Source organism: Panthera uncia, chromosome D4 (genome assembly GCF_023721935.1).
Source record: "Panthera uncia isolate 11264 chromosome D4, Puncia_PCG_1.0, whole genome shotgun sequence".
NCBI classification, from domain to species: Eukaryota; Metazoa; Chordata; class Mammalia; order Carnivora; family Felidae; genus Panthera; species Panthera uncia.
Genome location: NC_064807.1, coordinates 5438015 through 5460488, shown reverse-complemented (window position 1 = coordinate 5460488; position 22474 = coordinate 5438015).

Sequence of the window (22474 nt, the reverse complement as noted above, 5' to 3'; positions counted from 1 at the left end):
CTTCTTTCTCAAGTCAATAGTCAATATTTCTAATCAGTGATCTTAGGCAACTAGAGAAGGAAGAGCGAAATACTAAAAATCAAGCAGAAGGAAGAAAAAAAGTATTTGCTGCCTGAGAATTTGTTTGAAAACAGGAAAGGGCACAGCTAGAGGTGAGCTAGCTCACCCAACATATTTTCTCCTTGCTTAGAATGCAACAGACGAATGGGCATTTTTCCTGGGTGAGAATGACTCTTAGAGGTCAAGGGAATAGCCTGTATCAGATGATCTGTGGAATGAATTACATAAGAACAACAAAAGCTGGAGGCACCTGGGTGTCTCAGTTGCTTAAACGTCCGACTTCGGCTCAGATCATGATATCATGGCGTGTGGGTTCAACCCCCACATCAGGCTCTGTGCTGACAGCTCGGAGCCTGGAGCCTGCTTCAGATTCTGTGTCTCCCTCTCTCTCTGCCCCTCCCCTACTTGTGCTCTCTCTCTCAGAAATAAATATTAAAAAAAAAAAAACAACAAACTTTAGTTATTTACCCACGATTAAAAAAATTTTTTTAGCTTGACAATTAGTAATTTTCTGTTTTTGCCTCTGAACTGGGCTCTGAACTACGTTTTCTGGTTCCGTATGTCTACGGATCACGCTGTTTGAAATATCCAGCCCTGCGTCAATGGGATTCCCGCTGTTCACCTGCACTAACTATAATGCTCACCATGGGCTCTGGAACCAGCTGCTGCGGGATCCGTAGAGCCACCGTGTCCCTCAGGCTAGAGACCCTCCCACCAGGCCCTTTGCCTGCCCTTGTTGGCAAGGTTTCCCCTTGTTTTAGTTGGCGGAACAGCTTTTCCATTTATTCTCTCTTCTTGTTTCGGGGGACACTCAAGAAAGGGCGGCTGGTTGTGCCTGCTGGTTCTTCGTGGACATAACGCTGAATGAAACCTTAGGGGCGGAAGACAATCATTTTACAAGTGAACTCAGACTGACAATCGAATACCGGTGAACAGGAGGACTCCGTTCCCTACGAACTTAGATAAGTCAAATAGCGCTGGGGTGTCCGAAAGAATGTAATCTGCCTTCAGTCGTTAAGGATTTTCACCAGGTTTTTTTTGTTTGTTTCCATCACATCATGAAGCTAACTATGACACAGGTCTATCAACAGTGACATTATACATGAATACCACGAAGCACAGCGTTAGGAAAACTTTTCCCAACTTGAAGTAAGGCTGAAGGAAATGACATGCCCTTCCAGTGTTCTATTAGAGCACCGTTTAATCGCATTTTTCACATGCAAGGATCATTAATTCGCTAAGAATGTGTTTGACTTTGCTACTTACTGTAGGAGTTGAGCCCAGCCTTTGTGAAGTTTTATGTTAATTTACAGAACTGTGTCTTCTAGAAATGCCAGCAGTTTCTGTCTAGGTTGAAAGGGATAATCCGCCTGATTGTTGTATTGTCGTGGCGGATATATCTAGAAATCTTACTGTATCTAGAAAGCTTGCTTTATATCCAGAAATCTTATTGTAGAGTATTTATAAAAGATGGTTATAAGTACCCGTTTTCTCAAATGCCACTGATTCTGCTCTACCATACGGCCAGTCTCTCACTGATGAGTAGACACGTTCTCTGGCGTGTGTTCATCCCACATATCTCTAGAGTTGTATTTTTAACATTTTGAGTCTACACTGACAACAGGAAAGTGTAAAAATTATGGGTGGTCCAATTTGTACTCTTGAAGAACTTCGTCAATAGAACACACTCTACGATTGTTCGCCATGAATCTATCAGATTCAGTAAGGAACTCTATTGTCTCTCTCTCTCTCGACCCTGTGCGTGTCTATATATACATATAAAGACAGAAATTCTCTATCTCCAAAATATTTAGTGATCCCTTTATGAACACGTAGCTATGAAGCACTCTTTTCGTCACTTACATTTCTGTGTGGAATCCTATCATTCTATTTTTCGAGAATATTATATCCAGCCAAAGGATGCTCATGTCAGAGGAAACAACGGTAGAAGTCAGTTAAATGACACATATTCCTTTGTTCCAAGAAGGAGCAGAGACATTTGTCACCCTCGGTTCAGACTCTTTTAGAGGGAGTTTCAGAATATGTATAAATCATTAGGAATAATCTACACCCAGAACAGTGCATTGCTTTGGCAGTGACAGATGACTCAAGAAATTTGGGGCATTTGCTGGCTGCACTTGAGCGTATTATTTATGAACTTTGTGCTCTTTCAAAGTGAGAATAAAGCAACTAACCAGGATTTCTCACCTTCCTGAAGATAAAGGGCCCTGACCGCTGCTGGTTGTAAATTTAAAGGCGTATTTCTTTATTAATTTCACAGTTTCACTGAATGGTATTTTTCTTGACAGTTAAAAGGAAGTTGACTTTGTTGTTTTCATTTTAAAGTGAAGGTTAACAAATCCTTTCCATTGAAAGAGGGAAATGTGTGTCACTTTTGGGCTCAAGAAAACCATTGTCCTGGGCTACATGATAGAAATCATGGGGAAGCCTTTTGTGATTGTTGTTAATAATGTCATACAACTCGGTGGGCCAAGCATGGCCCATGGTGCGTGCCAGGAACTGTGACGATGGGTGTCTTGGCTTTTGTGGGTGACACGGAGTATCCTCTGTGGGCAGGTGCTGTGCTCAGAGATTCACAGGGACACACCCATGCACACGTCTCCTCTCCAGAAGCCCACTCTGGGCATCCCTGACTCTGCCCTCCTTCCTTCACCCTGCATCACATCCGCAAACTCTCTCAAGGCAGTGAGAGTGAGAAGGCTCACCTTTTCTGTATCCTGTCTCTCTGGGATGGCTGCCCTTTGTCACCTAACATCCAACATTTTGAAATACCAGCATTTCAAATATTTTCTCTTCTTGTGGTTTTGGCTGAGAGAATAAATCTGCTCCTTCTTATGCCATCTTGGTCCAAAGTGTTGTGTTCATATATTGTATCGGCTTCCTACTGTGGCCGTGACAAATCACCACAACTTGGTTACTTGAAATAACACAAGGCAGTTAATCTTCCAGTTACAGAGAAGGTGTTGGTAGGACTATTTTCCTTCTGGAAGCTTTGGGGGAGAATCTGTTTCTTGCACGTTTCCAGCTTCTAAAGGGTACCTGCATTTTTTTGGTGTGTGGTTCCTTCCATCTTCGAAAAGTTCCATGCCAACCTTCGATTCCCCCATCGTCTATGCTTTTTATAACTTTGACCCACCTGACTCCCTGTTATATCTGGCCCACCTCAGTAATCCTGGAAAATCTCTCCAGCTCAGGATTCCTAACTTAATTGGCTCTGTAAACCCCTTTGCCATGAAAGGTATCATTCCTAGGTTCTGTGATTAGTATGTGAACAACATGGCAGGGAACATTGTTCTGTCTATGGCATATACGTTGCCTCACATAATCCCACAACCACTTTGTGAGCTTGGGAGTTTTTCTCAATTTACAAATGGAGGTGTTTATATAGATGTACTTTTTTTTCTCAAATATATATATATTTTCCCAATTTACATACATTTTCTCACTTTACAAATGGGGGTAATTATATAGGTATAAATATAAATATAAATATAGATATAAATATAAATATACAGTTGTTTTTGCTTAATTACCATTCATAGTTCTGTCACACCATTAACAGCCTGTGTATCTTATTTTTTCTGAATTTAGATTATTTAGTTGTCCAATTACACAAAATAGACTTACCTAACTGTAGGAAAAACTTTCATTTTGATATATTTTCCTGTTAAGTGTGCCCAATATAAGCGCACATGTAATAATCCGTGACTGTGTTTTCAAAGTAAACAAAACAAAACAAAACAAAACAAAACAAAACAAAACAATACGAGCTATTTTGCCATGGCCTGGTGCTTCAGGCTAATGAAAGAGTTTTGTTTAAATTAACCTTTTTATCTGATGAATCTCTTGAGAAGGTTCATATGCTGTCGTGAAACATAGTACGGAGATCCTGTGTGCCTTTTAAGGCTTTTTGTATCTATGTTCATGAGGACATTCGTCTACAGTTTTCTTTTGTTATACTGTCTTTTTCTGGTTTCAAAATCAGAGCAACACCGGCTTCATAAAATGAGTTACGGGGTGTCCCTTCTTCTTCTATTTACTGGGAAGGATTGTGTTGAATTCACTTCTCAGTGTTTGATGAAATTCCCCAGTGAGGTCATTTGGATCTGAAGATTTCTTTTTTGAGAGTCTTCATATTACAAATCTGATTTACTTAGCAGTTTTAAGCTATTCAAATTATCCTTTGTATATTGGGTGAATTGTGTTAGTTTGTGTGTTTGTTTGTTTGTTTGTTTGAGAAATTCACTCATTTTATCTGTCAAATTTATTTGCGTGGAGTTGTCCGTGTTATTTCTTTATTATTGCCCTTTTAATGTCTGCAAAGTCTATAGTGAGCATCTCCTGTCCAATACCCGATATAGGTACTTTGTGCCTTTCTCTCTCTCTCTCTCTCTCTCTTTTATTGTCCATTTTGCTAGATGTTTGTCAATTTTACTCAACTTGTCAAAGCACCAACTCTTCATTTCATTGATTTTCTTTGTAATTCTTCCATCTTCAACTACGTGAATTTCTGTTCTTTATTATTTCCTTTTTTCTGTTTTGCTCTTCTTTTCTTACATTCTTGAGATGTGAGTTTTTGATTATCGATTGGAGACTTTTCCTTTTTCTAACATATGCATTTAGTCTTAGAATGTTGATTCTCATCTTTGCTGTAATTGCCCTCCCGTATTTCGATATATTTTTCTCCTCATTCAGTTAAACGGATTTTTTTTAAATTCGTTCACGATTTCCTCTCCGATCTATGCATTATTCAGAAGTCTACTGTTTAGTTTACAAGTGTTTAGAGAGTTGTCTGTAATTTTTGTCATGGACGTCTATTTTGATTTTACCATAGCCAGAGAAAACACCCTGAATAGTGCCAGGTATTTATGAGTTGTTGAGATTTGTTTTGTATCATAAGATACAGGTTATCTTGGTATATGTCCTATGAGCTGTTGGGGGGAAAAAAAAGTGTATGCTGGTTCTGGGTAGAGTGTTATGTAAGTGTTAGTTAGGTCCCATTGGTTGGTGTCCTCGTTAAGTCCTTCCACATCCTTGCTGCCTTTGTGTCTAAAAGTTCTATCGAACTGCTGACAGTACTTTGTTGAAATCCTCAACGATGAATATGGATTTGTCTATTTTTTTTGTAGCTCTACCAACTTGTCCTTCGTGGATGTTGAGGCGGTTTTTCAGTGGATACGTATCTAGAGTTTCTATGTTTTCTTGGTGAGTTGACTGTTTTATCATTATTTAACAACCCTGTCTTTAGAAAGTTCCTTTCCTGTTAAGTCTGCTCTATCTGATGCTAATACAGCCCCTCCTTTCCTTTGACTAATGTTTGCATGATATAGCCTTTTAATTTTAATGTACCTACATTATTATTTTTTAAGTGTTTACCGTAGACAGCATATAGTTGAGTCATGCTTTTCAATCCACTCTGCCAATCTTTGTCTTTCAATTGGTGTGTTCATAACCTTTTATGGGTAACATCCCATTGACACAAGAGGGTTAAGATCTGCTTTTTGATTTTTTTATGTTTGTTTTTGCTTTCTGTTTTCTGTTTCCTGCCCACCTGTGGTTTACCTGAATGGTTTTTAGAGTCTATTTTGATTTATCCGTAGTGTTTTCGAGTGTATATCTTTGCACAGCCTGTCAGGGGTCACTCTAGGTGTTACACGACACGTGTGTATGTGACTCCTCACAGACTACTGGTGTTGCCATTTTACCCGTTCAGATGGAGTGTAGACAACTTTCTTTCTCCTCTGTTTATACCACAGTTGTCAAATATTTCTTCTACATAGAAGAAGATTCTTTACGTGTGTAAAGAATCACACCATATTATAATGTTTGTGTCAATGATTGAACATAATGTAGAAAACTCAAGAGAAGTGGGAAGCCTTCTGCATGTACTCACACTGTTGTGTATCATTCTCTTTTTTTCTAGATGTTTCCAAGTTCCATCCATTATCATTTCTTTTCTATTTCAAGAGCTTCATTTGACACTCTTTCAGGGTAGGTCTGTTGCTAGCACATTTTCTTAGTTTGGTTTCGCCTGAGAAGGTGTTGATAACCCCTTCATTCGTGAAGAATATTTTCATCGTATATAGGCTTCCAACGAAAGCCAGAGTAGAGAAGCCCAAAGTCCCCACGTAAGGGCTCAAACAGCAGAGTCGACTGGGGTCCAGAATCCTTCCACCTGGTGTGTTGGTTGAGGTTGGCTGAATACAATAAATGCTAAGAATCCTGGGGAAAGACGGTGTTTGCTCCAATAGTCTGGCCCTTTTTTTCTTCGATGTTCAATGACATGGAGAATTGGAAAGGGTAGAGGGAAGAGTGTCACAGGAGTGTGAGCACGGAGGAGGGTGTGCTCCTGGGCTGGGGAGGACGCAAGCCTGTCTGGAAAGGAGAGTGGCAGTTTTGAACAATGCGAGAGTCGGATTACGAGCGATTTTCAATTTATGGAGAGCAGGCATGCCTATGGCACTAACTGAGGGACAGTTTAACAACCTATGAATGTCACGACACAGTTTCTCACAGAAATGGTGTGGCCTTCTGCGTCACAGTGTATCCTAGATGTCAGTGCTAGGAAACACTGTGTTTCCTTTGATCACCAAACACTGTGTTTCCTTTGATCACCTGTTGTTTTCATCTCGTGGACACTTGGGAACCTCTTACTGATTCTTTTTCTTTTCCATTCAGTTCTCAAGGAAACTCAGAGCTGAACTGGAAGCCCACAGCCACAACTCGGCTTGCTTTCCTATGTCCTCACTCTGAGTTTTTAAAACTAGTTATCTTTCAGTTTAAATTTGTTTAAATTTCCTTTAACGTTATGAGTGTGTATATGGCATTTTCAGTTGTTTGAAATAGATAATCATCTTCACTTTAGTTTTTTAAGTTTATTCATTTATCATTATTGTTATTTTATGTTTATTTAATTTTTGAGAGAGATAGATGGAGCGTGAGTGGGGGTTGGGCAGAGAGAGAGGGGGACACAGAATCCGAAGCAGGCTCCAGGCTCCGAGCGGTCAGCACAGAGCCCAATGTGGGGCTGGAACTCACGGACTGCGAGATCATGACCTGAGCCGAAGTTGGATCGAGGTGCCCCCTATTTATTTATTTTGAGAGAAAGTGAGAGAGAGAGAGAGAGAGAGAGAGAGTTGGAGAGGGGTAGAGAGAGTGTGAGAGGGAATCCCAAGCAGGCTTGACACTGAGAGTAGACAGCTGGATTCTGGGCTCGAACTCACAAACCTGAGCCTGAAATCCAGAATCTGACGCTTAATCGACTGAGCCACCCAGGCATTCTGATACTCACTTTAAATGCATAAGGTTATTGTGGCACCGGGGTGGCTCAGTCGGTTCAGCATCCGACTTGGGCTCATGGTTGGTGAGTTTGAGCCCCGAATGGGGCTTTTTGCTGTCAGCACAGAGTCTGCTTCAGATCTTCTGTCTTCCCCTCTCTCTGATCCCGTCTCCCTCGCTCTCCGCCCCTCCCCCACTGCGCTCTCTCTCTCTCTCTCTCTCTCTCTCTTTCAAAAATAAATAAACATTACAAAAACAGTTGCATAAGGTTATTTTAATTCTACAGGGTAGAAATTGATTGATTTTCCCGTGTTATTGTATATGGGAGCAACAGAAAGAAAATTACTGCATTTTAGGATGACTCATTTGTGGATGAGCGCAAAGTGGAGAGGAGACGCCTGCTGGGTCGCAGCAGGAGTTGTAACTCCAACGTACCCATCACAGCCATCCTCTTGCAGCATGGTAAGGAGGCTGCTGCTCTCCTGGGAGCTGTCAGCCATGAACTTGCCTGTGTCTACTCCACCGCTGGGGAAATTGACCTTGAGCACGAGACAGCCCTAACAAGCAACCCTGGCTGTGTCTGCCTCTGATGTCCACACAAGGGCATTGGCTGCTGTCTCCCTGATCCGCCAGTTGTCAGGAACAGCCCTGCACAGGGTCCCTGCTGTGCACGGGTGCCTCTTCTGGTTCCCCCCCTCCCCCTTTCACGGATTCTTTGTAAGTGGTCCTTGCGCCTGTTTTCTCCCGGACCCAGAACCAGTAACTAACTGATGTGCTTTGGGCGACTTCTGAAACTTTCTGGGCCTCAGATTGTTTCTCTCCATACTTGGAATGGTTTCTCAGGGCCCTTTAAATTCTAAATGCATCAAGATGGAACTTTCACTTGCCTTCTCCTGAGAATTGCTAGTCGGGCGTGCAGCCAAAATAACATTCTGCATATTCTGTATTCCTATTTCTTTAACATATCGATCTTATTTCACTCTTTAAGTCCCTTATGTGTTCCAAGTATTGAACACAAGGAAATTAGAGCTTGTCAAAATAATTTTTTCTCTGCATTAGGCTGTAGCTTTCTTCCGACGTCCAGTATCATTAGGCATTGATAGTCACGGCCTTGCATCACGCTTCATGTTACGTTGGGTAGTATAAGCCCAAAGAAATTTCTGAAAGCCCTTACCTTTGCATTCGTTTAACCACAATTATTTCGAAAGTCAGCAGGCACGTTTACTAAAAATCTATTAAAGACGGTGTCTTATATAGATAGATTTCTTATTTCGTCTTCCGTTTCTTCCCCCCACCCCAACAGCTTGTGGCATGCCGTACCTTCCCTCAGAAGATGAATGCAAACGCTCATGAGTCCATTAAACATTTCAAGACTGAGATGTTAGTTTGCGAGATCAACGCTCCTCATGTTTGCTAAATTCTGCTATCTTTTCATGCGATTATATATTTTGCCACCTGTTCTTTTATATTAAGAAGTGATCTTTGGTCTTTAATTTTATGGTCCATGTTGGCATGTTTGGACATTTCAACATTTGATTTAAAAAGTACCACTTGCCGGGCATCTAGGTGGCTCAGTCAGCTGAGCGTCCTACTCTTGATATCGGCTCAGGTCGAGGTCTCTCAGTGGTGAGATCGAGCCCCACGTCAGGTTCTGTGCCGAGCACAGAGCCTGCTTGGGATTCTCTCTCTCCCTCTCTCTCTCTGCCCCTCCCCTGCTCGTGCTCTCTCTGAAAATAAACACTTTTTTAAAAAGTACGACTTGTTTAAAGTACTTCCCTTTCAACTACAAAGCGGTTTATATCATTAGACTTCTGCTATTTCTCTATAACATTTGGTTTCATGTCCTTTAGAACTAGGATGAAAAAGCCTTCCTATTTAAATCAAAGGAGTTTGAATCATGCTTTTATCATGTGGAACATTAAAGATCATCTGGCTCCCACCTCCGATCTTTAGATAAAGAAAACAAAACGCCCGGTTTCAGTACCCATGTCAAATAGAAAATTTGTTATAACCAAATTTAAAATTCAAAAATGTCCACAGTTTTATTTTTAGCGTTCAAACAATACAGAAAACTACAGGGAAGAAATATAAAAATAAATGATTCCAGATCCCATCCCTAAGAAGCCATTTGATTTGCTACATTGCATTTCAGATGCCTCCTATAGACATACCAATATAGACAACGCATAATTTTATTTACAAATTTACTAATTTTATTAAGAGTTGTAAGAATAATCTTATGTGAGCAAAATAACTAGTAATTTATTTAATCATAAATGAATTACTAAATGTCAGTTAAATATTTCTTCAACACAATATGTATTGGTGTCCAAAATATTTCTACAAATGATGATAAAAAATTTTGGAGACTGGTCAATAGGATGGAGTCTTTCTCTTGTTTAGACGTTCTTTTTTATTTTCTTTATTTTTGAGAGAGAGAGAGAGAGAGAGAGCATGAGCAGGGGAGGGAGAGAGGGAGAGGAAGAGAAAATCTTACGCAGCACAGAGCCTGACGTGGGGCTCAGTCTCATGATGGTGAGATCGTGATCTGAGCAGAAATCAAGACTCGGACACTTAACCGACTGAGCCACCCAGGCACCCCTCTCTTGATTAGACTTCCGAATAAATAAAAAACCTGTAATTCTGGGAAAATACAATAACAAAATATACTATCTCAACTTTTCAAGTGTACAATTCTGGCGTGTTAAGTACCTTCATCTAATTGTGCAACCAGCTCATGTTGCAAAACTCTGTAACCATGAATCATCAACTCCCCATTCTACTCTACCCCAGGCTTCTGGCATCCTATCTTCTGTCTCTATGAACTGATTATTCTTGGGATTTCATGTAAGTGGAATCATTTTGCCTTTTTGTGACTCTTCATTTAGCGTAATGTCTTCGAGGATCATCCATGTTGAAGCCTATGACAGGATTTCCTTCCTTTTTCAGGCTCACTTATAGTCCATTGTATGTATACAGCACACTCTATTTATTCATCTGATGATGGACATTTGGGTTGTTTCTGCCTCTTCCTTATTGTGAGTAATACTGATGAACATGGATGTACAAATACCTCTTCAGGACCCTGTTTTCAATTCTTTGAGGCATATATCCAGGAGTGGAATTGCTGGATCATAGGGAAATTCCATTTTTAATTATTGGAGAGACCTCCATACTGTTTTAACACAGCAGCTACACCTTTTTATATTCCCGCCAATAGTGGACAAGAGTTCCCATTTCTCCACATCCTTGCTGATGCTTGTTTCATTTCCTGTTTTGTTGTTGGTGGCCGTCCTAATGGGCGTGAAACAGTCTCTCAATGTGGCGTTGATTTACACTTCCCCAACGACTGATGAGGTTTAGCCTCTTTTTCGTGTGCTGTTGACCGTGTGTATGTCTTCTTTGAAGAAATGTCTATTCAAGTGCTCTGCCCATTTTTTTTTTTTTTTTTTTTTTTTTTTTTTTAGCATTTGCTGTGGTCGTTATTGTTGGGTCAAACAGATTTTTTATATATTCAGGATATTAATCTCTCACGTAATTTGCAAATGTTTTCTCCCACAGAATAGGTTGCATTTCACTCTGTTGATTGTGTCCTTTGACGCACAGACATTTTTTCATTTTAACGTACTCCGATGTATTATTTTTTCCCTTTGTCGCCTGTTCTTTTGGTGTAGAATTGGTATCATTTAAAGCACACATTGTGTACTGTATTTACCGAGATAGTATTCATTGGTTTCTTACAATGATAAATGGGCTTGTAGCACACTTAGACTCTTCCCCATCCCAGTATTTACTTGTGGGGGATGGCTCTTATTCTCTTCTCTGACCTTGCCGGCCACAGTCTCTTAGACGGTGCTCAATTGCCTATTTGAGAGGGCACAATGCTCAGTACCCGGCCCCTCTATTCTTCAATTTCCTCCGAGTCCTTCATCTTGATTTCTCTCATAAATCCTTGGAATTGGTGTCCCAGATGACTTCCAGAAAAGTCTTAGTTGTCATATTCTGCCCCCTCCTAACCCCACGCACAGGTAGCACTGCCTCAGGCCAACTCGATATCTGGGGGACCCTTCCTTTCCTCCTTCCACCCTTTCTGAGCCTGGCTTGCATTTGTATCTTTGGCCAGTTTGAGGCACTCTGGAGGACAAGCTACAAAATACAAATTGTGCAATTAAGGTGGTGATTCTGCAGATGAGTTAAATGCTCTTTCTTTTTTCCTGCATTTAAAACTGCCATCACGTGATATAAAAATAAATGGTAAAATTCATGATAATATATTATTCTTTTGCTTTTTACTATTTATTAATTTGAGGGGAGAGCGAAAGCAGGGGAGGGGCAGGGAGATAGGAGGACAGATGATCTGAAGCGGCTCTGTGCTGACAGGCTGACAGCAGCTGGCCCGATGTGGGGCTGGAACTCACGAACCAGGAGATCACGACCTGAGCTAAGTCAGACGCTCAACCGACTGAGCCACCCAGGTGCCCCCATGCTAATAGAGTAAATTTAATTTTTTTTTTTACTTAGGCCAATATATAGCAAGTAAAAAATACTGTGAGAATCTGGAGGGAGAAGAACCAGAAGAAAGAAGAAAGCTTTGTATGTATCAGCTTTAACAGAACTTTTTTCCTTGGGTTTTTGAAGAAAAGGTCCTCCCTTTTTGTACTGGGTCCAACAACTTAGGTAACTGACTCTGTCTGTGTAGATACATCTTTACATTGTATGGATACATATAGAGTATGGATATGTCTAGGTGTATCTTTTAGTTAAGGTAAAATATTACTTTACTTTCACACGCATTAGCTAATTTTAACAGTTTTCAAATCGCCAGTCCTTTTAGTCTATTTGAACTTATCTTAATACTTTCTTATTTCATGCTTTATACTCTGCATTTCCAAGTTTCACATATATTTATTTTCCTAATATACATTCTACTTCCAAAGTTTCACACATAATTCAATCCGCCCCCCCAGGAGGTCTAGATGTGTTGGTCTCAGTAAAAAGGTCTCAAAAATCTCTTCCTTCTCCTCTGCGGATGTGATGTTCTTCCTCACAGTGTCAGAGTTACAGCAGTGGAGTTAGATTCCACCATCCAGAATGGTCTGGGTTCATGCTTCTCTGCTCTACAGGAAGAACATGTGAAATATATATATAATATAAAAAGTGGAGTTGTTTTTTGTTTGTTTGTCTGTTTGTCTGTTTGTTTGTTTTTTTAGCGTCGTGTGTCAGCAAGGTTCCTGGGTGACCACGGTAGTCCACAGTACCTGGCACACCGCAGCGGCCCAAGGGCTTTCCAGGTCAGGGGCTCCAAAGCCCTGGGCAAGAGGAAAGCAGCCAGCCGGAAGTCAGCCTGAGCCTGAGACCTGGGTTGTGCCGCGGACACGCTTTGTGACCCTGAGCGGGTCCCAGCCCTCTCTGAGCCACACTTCCGCCCCCTTCGGAGACTCTTCTGCCCGGGACACAGGTCTGTGGGCACGCACATCCGTCAAATCCGCAAGGGCATTTTGCAAATTGCTACCCAGAGGTGACGCTGCGTGACCGTCTTTATCGTCCCATCAGACGGCAGGGTGGCAGGCTTTGGAGCATACGAGCAGGGTCTCAGCTCTGCACATGTAGTCGGGGGACCCTGGACAAGCCACGGATGCCGTCTGAGCCTCAGTTACTCCTTCTGTGAAATGGGGCCTTCCCGGTCAGCGCGTAGATGAGGCAGCAGGCCGGCGGGGACAGCACAGAGACCAGTGGGTCTCTGGGAGGGGCCCAGTGGGAGAGGCTCGGACTGCTCATGCTGCAGTAGATGGGACGCCAAGGTTTCGTGACACTGGAATCCGAAGCAGGTCGTAGAGAAGACACGAAGCCCGGGGGTCCAGGTATATGTGTGTGTGTGGTGCACAGCCACATCCTAAGCACAATTTAAAGGGAGGTAAGAAAAATAAATAGGGGAAAGAAGAGCGTAAGACCGTGTGATAGGAAAAAGTAAATGATAAACGGCTGTCGAAGAGTGGGAAGCCACAAGACGAAGGCCCGTGTGGAACCACGGGGTCTGAGGTCTCCTGGAGACTCAGGCTATGAAGACTATTTGGAGAGAAAAAATGACTCCTTGCCCTTAGGAAAGATGGACTGTTCGGGAGCCACGGGGACAACTAAACCGCTAAAGCCAACTTTAAACCCATTTAATTGCTATAAAGACAGACCCCAGTGACACCTGCTGCTGCTGATTCTGCCCCTAGACCTGAGCTCCACCTCGCCTGGGCGCCCCCTCCGAGAATCCGCCAGTCCCCGAGCCGTGCACCTGCCGGGTCGCCTACATCACCACAGCGTCTTCTCCAGGGAGCGGACCACGCCCTGCGAGCATGTGATAACTTCATCCTCTGGGTTCAGATGCGGAGCCGTGGTCCCCTCCGCCGTCAGGGTAAATCACAGTTGTCCTCCCTTGAGGAGAACCTGTCATTTGCTGAAGCATCAGCATTGTTCTCTAATACACTGGATTTTCCTTGAATTCTTCGCATCGGTACTTTCCGGTCTCACTTAACGAGGAGCTGGCGTGAAGAAAGCTACCGTGATTAATTTCAAACTCTCCTTTTAGGTAAACAAAATCTGGTCAAATGATACTGCCATTAACACCGTCTCCACGAGCAAACAAGTTAATTAATGTTTATGAAGTCAAGCACATTCAAACTTAAACAGTGACTACGACTGGGCGACCCGGTGGCCCCACTTTTAACTCCAACCCGGATCACAGCAGGGTCCGTTCGCTCTACTCTCTATGCGGGTGGAGGCCGCGTGTCCGTGTGGTTCTGACCACACGGCAATTTACACACAAACTTTTCAGTAACGTCTTGGTGATGCGACCAGGGCAACCCATTTTCAGATTAAAAACGGACACAAAGTGTGTCCATAAACCGGGATCGTCTTGAGTAACAATCATTGGAGTTTCTCTTGCAAGTATTTCAGAAACAAGCCCTTCTTTTACATTTGTTCATCCAGAACATGGCCCCGTCTTGCAGGTGCTTTCACCGCACGAACTCGCGCAAGCACAGAAATGCCACCCTCTCCTCCAGATGCGCCTTCTCTTCCAGGAAGGACCAGCCCCTCCCGGTTCACAGTGAGGACCCTCATCACTGCCAGCCCAGGGACAGACCACAGCCCCTCTGGCTTGAGGGGCACAGTCACAAAGGCCCACATTTATGTTCTGGATTTCATCTCTGATTGAGGTTACTCAGCCAACCGCAGAAATATCGTTGAGAGACCGAACGGTGGTGACCTCATCATCCTCGACCGGGTATTTGTGTCCCAGGCCTGGCCCGGCAGGCTTGCCTTTCACTAAGGATCCACGGGTTTTATTCATGCTGTAATTACCTTGTGAACATCGCAATTATGTGCGGATTCATGTTTCATCGCTCAGGTTTAAACGTTACCATGTAAATATATCCCAGTTTTTGTAGTCCTATTTTGGCATTAAAAAAATTTTTTTAACGTATCGTAGCTGTAAAAAAAAAAAAAGGAAGTGATCCCCTCCATTCATCTCCTGCCCTGCCTACCCTGTCCTGTGCTCTAAGTCAGCTCGTCCCCTGGGTGTGAGGGAGGTCCTGAGGGGTGTGGAGATTGGCCTCTGGCCTTCAGTCAAGCTGTAAAGATCACCACTGTCACCTCGGAAGCCAAAGTCAGTCTCCCCCCACATTGGAAGAGTCCACTGGGAAACCATTCGTTTGGAAGGAAGCTGTGTGGCTCGGGTGGCCCAGGGTGAATACCTGTCTATTTGGTGGTCGCACTGTGGTCTGAGTAGAGTTTCCAGGATCAGTCGGGGCTCAGGGGCTGCCTGGGACAGGTTCGCAGCAAGGAAGCTTTTATGGTGCAAATAGGGGCAGGGGCAGATGTCGGGTGGGGCTCTTCTCAAGAAGGCTGTGGACGTCACCCCCTTTTGGAGACGGTGTAACTGGACCGGTTCTTGTGGCACACGTGCCCTTGCACCTGCAGCAAGGCTATGAGCAGTCACCTCCAGAAGGCCGACCCATCCCCACCCAGGGGTGCGCCCCGGGGCAGGAGCCTGAGCTGAAACAGGGGAGCAGCCATGGGGATTACCTGCGTTCCAGGTGGCCTCTCTCTTTACAAACCCATCACGCTTGTCACTCCGGCCTGGAGAGGTCATGCTGGTTATCTTTAAGTGTCGGTGAGAAAATCTCAACAGAAGTTGGGAGACTGGCCCGAAGCGACGCAGACAGTGAAGTGTGGCCAAGCCGGTGTTGACGCGTCCGTCCGCTCTTTTCTTCGTTTGCTTGCTTTTCCATTTCCAAACCTTTAGTGGCCATTACGTCCTTGGCATTGTTCTGGGCCCTGAAAGTACAGCAGAGAGCGAGTCCCGTGGACGGCGGTATCCACAAGTCTGGGGCTGAGGCTAGCTGTCCACGCTGCAGGTGTACATTTGGAATTTATCAGATTTCGATGATCTTCGGGACCACGAAACTGGATGAGTTTACTGAGAGAATGGGTTTCAATAAAAGAGAAGGAAGGAGCAGTCGGAAGCCTGAGCCCTGGGCCCTCTAAGTCTTAGCGGTCGGGGACATGAGGAGGGAGCAGAGCAAAGAATAGAACGAGCGGCCAGCGTGGCAGCAGAGAGGCTGAGAGAAGTGTCCTGGGTCCGAGTCAGGACAGAGCGCCCAAGAAGAGACAGTGCTCGTCAGCGCAAACGGTGCCGGTAATTCTGGGAAGGCGAGGCTTCCGGAACGATCTGTGGACTCGGTAATGCAGAGGTCACTGTGACCTTGACGAGAACAGCTTCGGGGGAAGGGAATGGACCGAATTCGAGAACGATTAGAAGCAATGATCACGTGCATTCCTCTGCCACTTTTGCTGTCCAGGAAGAGAGACATAAGAGCTCCCCTAGGAGCCGTAGGGGGAAGTGACAAGACAAAATTCGAAGGGACACATGTTTGCGTTCTGGTCTGTGTTCTCCCTGGATCCAGAGAGGGAAAACAGATTCAGAGAGGGAGGGAGACTTCCCAGGGGGTGAGAGAGGAGGGCCTCTTGCCCAGGTTGGGGGTTGGGGACAGGCCCTGACAAGGTCATTGACAGTTCATCCACCATACCAGAAGGGAAGACAGGTGTAGGCACGTGCCACGGGGAGAGCTTTGGCTGTTTTTACTCTGATTAATTCCTATTTTCTTAGAACTCAAGCAGTTTGATTCTGAACGAATTAGTCTTTCAATACCAGCTGATGGAAGTGTCCTAATTTGGTTTTCCTTTCGCGAAGTTTATTGCAAGGTTCTCTACGATTTGGACATAATTTAACACTTCCTAGAGCATCAAGGCCATCAGTGATTCCAGGGAGACAATGGGATTATTTTGTGACACGTGAAAGTTTATGAAATGCGACTGTGTAACACTTTGTTATTTTAATGAGGGAAAAGGAGCTTGGCATGTCGGATGATTAAATCAGCTAGGAAATGGGATTTCTAACTATCTGATATCTACTCTCTTCATACTCAACGGTGACAGCCCCATTTTTCACTCAAATAATGAATGATTGTATACTAGTCTGGATTCTCCGGAGAAACAGACCCAATCCAATACATATAAAGAGATTTATTATAAGAAATTGGCTCATGCCATCATGGAGGCTAAGAAGTCCTAAGATCTGCAGTGAGCACACCGAAAACCCAGAAGGGTGGGTGGTGTGGCTCTTGCCAGAGTCGGAAGGCCTGAGAAACGGGGCCAGCTGATGATGTGAGGTCCAGGCTAAGTCCAAATTCAAAGGCAGGAGAAGGGTGACGTTCCAGCTTGAAGGCAACCAAGCAGAAGAACCGAATGTTCCACCTTTTCGTTGTTCTACGCAGGTTGTGGGTCGGACCGTGCCCACCCATATTGGAGAGGCCAATTTGCTTTAGCCGCCACTTGTTAATCTCATCCAGAAACACCACCGCGGAAACACCCAGAGTGATGGTCACCCCAAAAATCTGGGCACCCTGTGGCCCAGTCAAGTGGACACACAAACATCACAGGTTGGTAATCATGAAAATAAATACAAAGGGCACATTTCAGAGAAACTGGTGTCATTTATGAGGCCACAAAACCAGTCAAGGTAGGGGAAAAAAGTCCAGAAAGTGGTTTGGTAGAAAATCATAACAGGGAACAGTTGTGGGTCTTCTTTTTGTGTGCGGACAAATATATAAATATAAATATAAATATAAATATAAATATAAATATAAGTATATATATACATATATATATACACACATATGTATATATATACATACACACACACACACACACACACACACATATATATATATATATATAAATAGCATATAAGAGAAGAAAGGTGTTCGAAATTAAGACACAAAGACCTTATGTTAGGAAATGTATTAGTGAGCTAGGCCTACCATAACAAATCACCACAAGCTCAGCCGCTTAAACAACACACTTATTTTCTCACGGTTCTGAAGGCTGGAAGTCCAAGGTCAAAGTGTTGGCAGGCTTGGTTTCCCCTGAGGCCTGTAAGGGAAGGGTCGATTGGAGGCCTCTGTCCTTGGCACGTATGTGACAGCCTCTTCACTGCTCTGTCCTCTGCATGCGTGTCCCAGTGTCTCTGTGTGCCCAAATTTCCTCTTCTCGTGAGGAAACTGGCCTCAACCCACCCGAACGGCCTCATCCCGATTAACCATTTAAAGGCCTTCTCTCCAAACACAATCCCATTCTGCAGGGCTCCGGGCTGGGCCTTCCACATGTAAACATTTGGGGGGGAATACACTTCTGGCCATAACAGGAAGTGCGTTGACCCTCTGATTTGGGGTTGTTATTCTCCTGATAAGAAATTCCCCTGAGGAGGGTTCCTAATGACCTCTACTTCAAAGTGAAGAAATGTATAGGTTATGACATCATGATATTCTACCGTCTTCCTCCTGTATTTTCTCTCTCCATTGGTTCGTAGGCTCACCGTGGGAATGAAGGAGTGGTCCAGATTTAGTGACTCTGGTTTTGCCGAGCTCATCGCTGTGAGTCGTTCCAGGCAGCCATTTTCAAGTTCGTCCACGAGATGTAGACACTCCGAAAGGCGGAGCCTAATTCCCCCCTCATTCCTCTAATCCCTTGAGGGTGGGCTGGACTTGGTGTTTCCCCTCAAACCAACAGGAAACAGCAGCATCGACAACGCAGCGTTAGGTCAAAAAGGCATTGCTGCCTCTTCCTTCCTTTCTCTCTTGGATTATCCACTCCACCGTGTTGCGAGGACGCTCGAGCGGCCCGGAGCTGTTGTTTCGGAAGAGAAGGGAAGGATGTGCATCGAGGTGGAGGGGTGGTGGCTGTGGCGGACGTGATATGGAAACTGAGAGCTGACTTCTGGCTTTGGAAATGTGACCTGAGAGTTGCCGTGACAAGAACAGTTCTCCTGGGGTGTCAAGACACTGACTGGAGTGGGTTTCAGCGAATAATACGTGGTTACAAGGGGCACCTGGCTGGCTCAGGTGGTTAAGCATCTGTCTCTTGAGCTCAGCTTCGGCCATGATCTCATGGTTCATGAGTTCAAGCCCCGCTTTGGGTTCTGCACTGACAGCACAGAGTCTGCTTGGGACTCTCTCTCTGCTCCGCCCCTGCCGGTGTTCTGTCTCTAATAAGTATGTAAGTAAGTAAATAAATAAATTAAACTTACCGGAAAGAGAATATGGATAGAGAGGATTTGGGGACAGCTGGTACAGACCACTCAAAGAACATTGGTGCGGTAGGGGACACCGTGGGCCAGTAGTTAACTGAGGAAGTGGGTCCAAAGAAGGGGGCTTATTAATACACTGGAAACCAGGAGGTAGAATAGTGCCCTTGGATGTCCCTGGAAATAATTCTAAGACAAGTGAAAAAATGCAAGAGGGGAGAGAGATCATTATCAATGGCCCTTTGTCCTTACACACGGCACGGACACCCTTCATCTCATTATCAGGTGGGGAACCCAACGTGCAGGGGCAGAGGCTGGGAGGCAGGTAAATGAGAGGCAGGGAGCTTGCGCAAATTCTCTCCTGATTTCTTCATGTTTCTCGTGAAGTCAGAGGCAAGGGAAATGAGAAGCCGAGAGCGAGGTTTGCAAGGAGATGCTAGAAGTGTGGTGAGTAAAGGGAAGCGAGGAAAGCGGTCAAGGAGAAGAGAGAAGTCAATGGACACGGGAGCACGGTGTGTGGTCCGGCAGCATCCGGTGCCCATGGACGTCTCAGGTCATCCACATCAACATCGTTGTGTATTTCGCTCCATCTGGTGTGGCTTCCCAAGGACAGGCACAGGAAGGGTGGAAGGTTGGGGGTGGCCAGGGTCGTGCCTGAGCGCCTGGAAGCGAGAGAGGAACAACAGCGTGTCGGGGATCCAATCGCGGACTCTGGGATTTAAGACGTCGGATGATGGGCAAGACGGCAGGGAGGGAAGGCTCTTCAGGTGAAGAAATAGGTCTCTGTGAAGAACGCCCAGTTATTCAGTTTAAAGATGCTTAATTCTATTTGAATATTTTGAGTGAAGATGTTCGGTTTCTCTTTTTAATGTTTACAGAAATAATAAAGAACAAAGGGCTGACTTCCTAGATTTTTTCCTCCAAGAATTAGCTCAAAGAAGCAAACTGCCTCAGGTATTGACTACTCATGAAATGGCCATTCTTACCCTGAGTGTTCAGGGAGGCAGGCTCTAGCTTTAAGGTCAGTGACTTGGGGCACCTGGGTGGCTCAGTAGATTAAGCATCTGACTTTGGCTCAGGTCGCAATTTCACAGTTTGTGAGTTTGAGCCCCGCATCGGGTTCTGTGCTGACAGCTCAGAGCCTGGAGCCTTCTTCAGATTCCGTGTCTCCCTCGCTTTCTGCCCCTCCCCCACTCATGTTCTGTCTCTGTCTCTCTCTCTGTCTAAAAATAATTAAACATTAAAAAAAAAAAAAAAGCAGTGACTTAATCAGGGAGGATCCTTGGGGCTCAGAGACAAGAGCTGCTATTAAGAATCAGGGACTATTTCTCTCCGGACATCTGTAAAGCTTATCTGTTCAAATGTGTCACCTTGCAGAAAGGGTGAGCCCCAGCTCATCTGAGCCAAGCCCCCACCCTAACTCACATGTGCGGATGGCCAGGTTTTCTGCTCCCTGGGTCCTTCGTAGGTCACCAGATATTTTTGTTCATCATTGGGCCACAGACAAACCAGGCTTCTTGCAATCTGCCCGAAACGTGGTATTACCTTCTAGGCTGTGACATGTGCAGTCTCCCTGTACCCACCCACCTGTGTCCTACCCCTGAAGAAAAACAGCCTCTAACGTGCTTTACACAGGTCTCCCAAAGGGACACCTATTTAACTTTCCTGACGAGTCCCCTGAACGGGAACAGAAGTTCCCAAAAGAAGTCAAAAGTAAGGAGGTCAAGGCTGGGAATGAGCCGCAGGAGAAGCATAAACCAGCAGGAACCTGTGGCCGCCGGCATTGCAGCCTGCTGAATGGCCACAGGGGGGCGCGCCTGGGCCGGTGCTTCTGTAGTCAGCCTTCCTGGCCAACAATCAATCTTGTCTTATTTGCATATGAGTCCCTCAAAAAGTGTTAGTTCTCCCTAATGGATACAGTATAATGTCTTGTAACCCTCTATCTAAGCTATAGAGTGTGCTCAAAAGATATTTCTTTTGCCTACCATAAATGCCCCGAGTTCTTTTTAATAAAAGTCTGGCTAGAGCTGTGTATATTAGGTGTCAGGGCCCATTATGACGCTTTTTATCATACCCAAGGTATTCAGTTAAAAAACCAACCAAACAAAAAAAATACAATTTGCCAGTAGTAGATTTATAAGAGGAGAAAGATGAAAACATGAAGTTTCTCCTCCCGGGGGCCAACCTCACGCACTTATTTCTTTTACCGGATTTGTCCTGTGTTGCCTGAATCTCGTGATTTCCTTACCTTTGCGTTCCAAAATTTGATCAGACTCACATTCACAGGTCCCTTGTTTCATTTAAAATAGAGGTGATGTAAGTTACAGTAGTTCCAATGCTATATGAATCGGGAGCTTGCTCTATTCCCCTATTCCTGAAATGCCACCATATCTTTGGAAAATGGCTAAGCGTTCTCCAAAAAGTAAACAGAGAAACCATATGAACCAGTAATTCTCCTCCTAATGAGTACGCCCAAGAGAACTGAAAACATGTCCACATGAACACTTGAACACAAATAATCATAGCCCCATTATTCTTGATAGCCAAAACATGGAAACAACTCAAATGTCCATAAACTAAGTTATGGACACGTTGTAGTATATCCACATATTGGAATAATATCAGTGATCAGAAGGTTGTGAGCTCCTGACAGTTCCTAGGACATGGATGAATCTTGAAACACATGTTAGGGGAAAAAAGCCAGTCACAAACGACCATGCGTTTACGGGTTTCATTGATCTGAACTATCGAGGACGGGCAGACACAGAGACAGAATGTTAGAATCGTGTTCATAATGGCCTAGAGGAAGACAGACTAGGGAGTGACCACCAACGGGTAGAGGGTTTATTCTTGAGGTAACACAAATACTCTAAAAATAGATCGTAGTGATGGATACACAACTCTGTGACTATACTAAAGAACATTGAGTTGTACACTTTTATTTTATTTTATTTATTTATTTTTTCAAGTGTTTATTTTTGAGACAGAAAGATACAGAGCATGAGTAGGGGAGGGGCAGAGAGAGAAGGAGACACAAGAATCTGACACAGGGTCCAGGCTCTGAGCTGTCAGCACAGAGTCTGACGGGGGCGGGGGGGGGGGGGGGGCTCAAACTCATGAACCGCGAGATCATGACCTGAGCCGAAGCTGGACGCTTAACCGACTGAGCCACCCAGGTGCCCCTGAGCTGTATGCTTAAATGAGTAAATTGCATGGTATGAGAGTTGTATCTTAAAAGGTACATTCTGAGAACATGTATGTCCAATGTGCTAGTCAAAGATCCAAAAAGGTTAGGGATAGAAGATTCTTCCAACATGAACTGAAAATAGTGGCTAGTAACATCGTATTTCCCCCCATATCTGTATTGTGTGTAAAGATATTGTTTTGTGTCCATCTCTGTCTATAGATGGTGATGCTCTTGGCCAGGAATGCCTGGGGCACTGTCCTAGAGCCCCTATCACTAGGAGGGAGCCCCCCAGACAT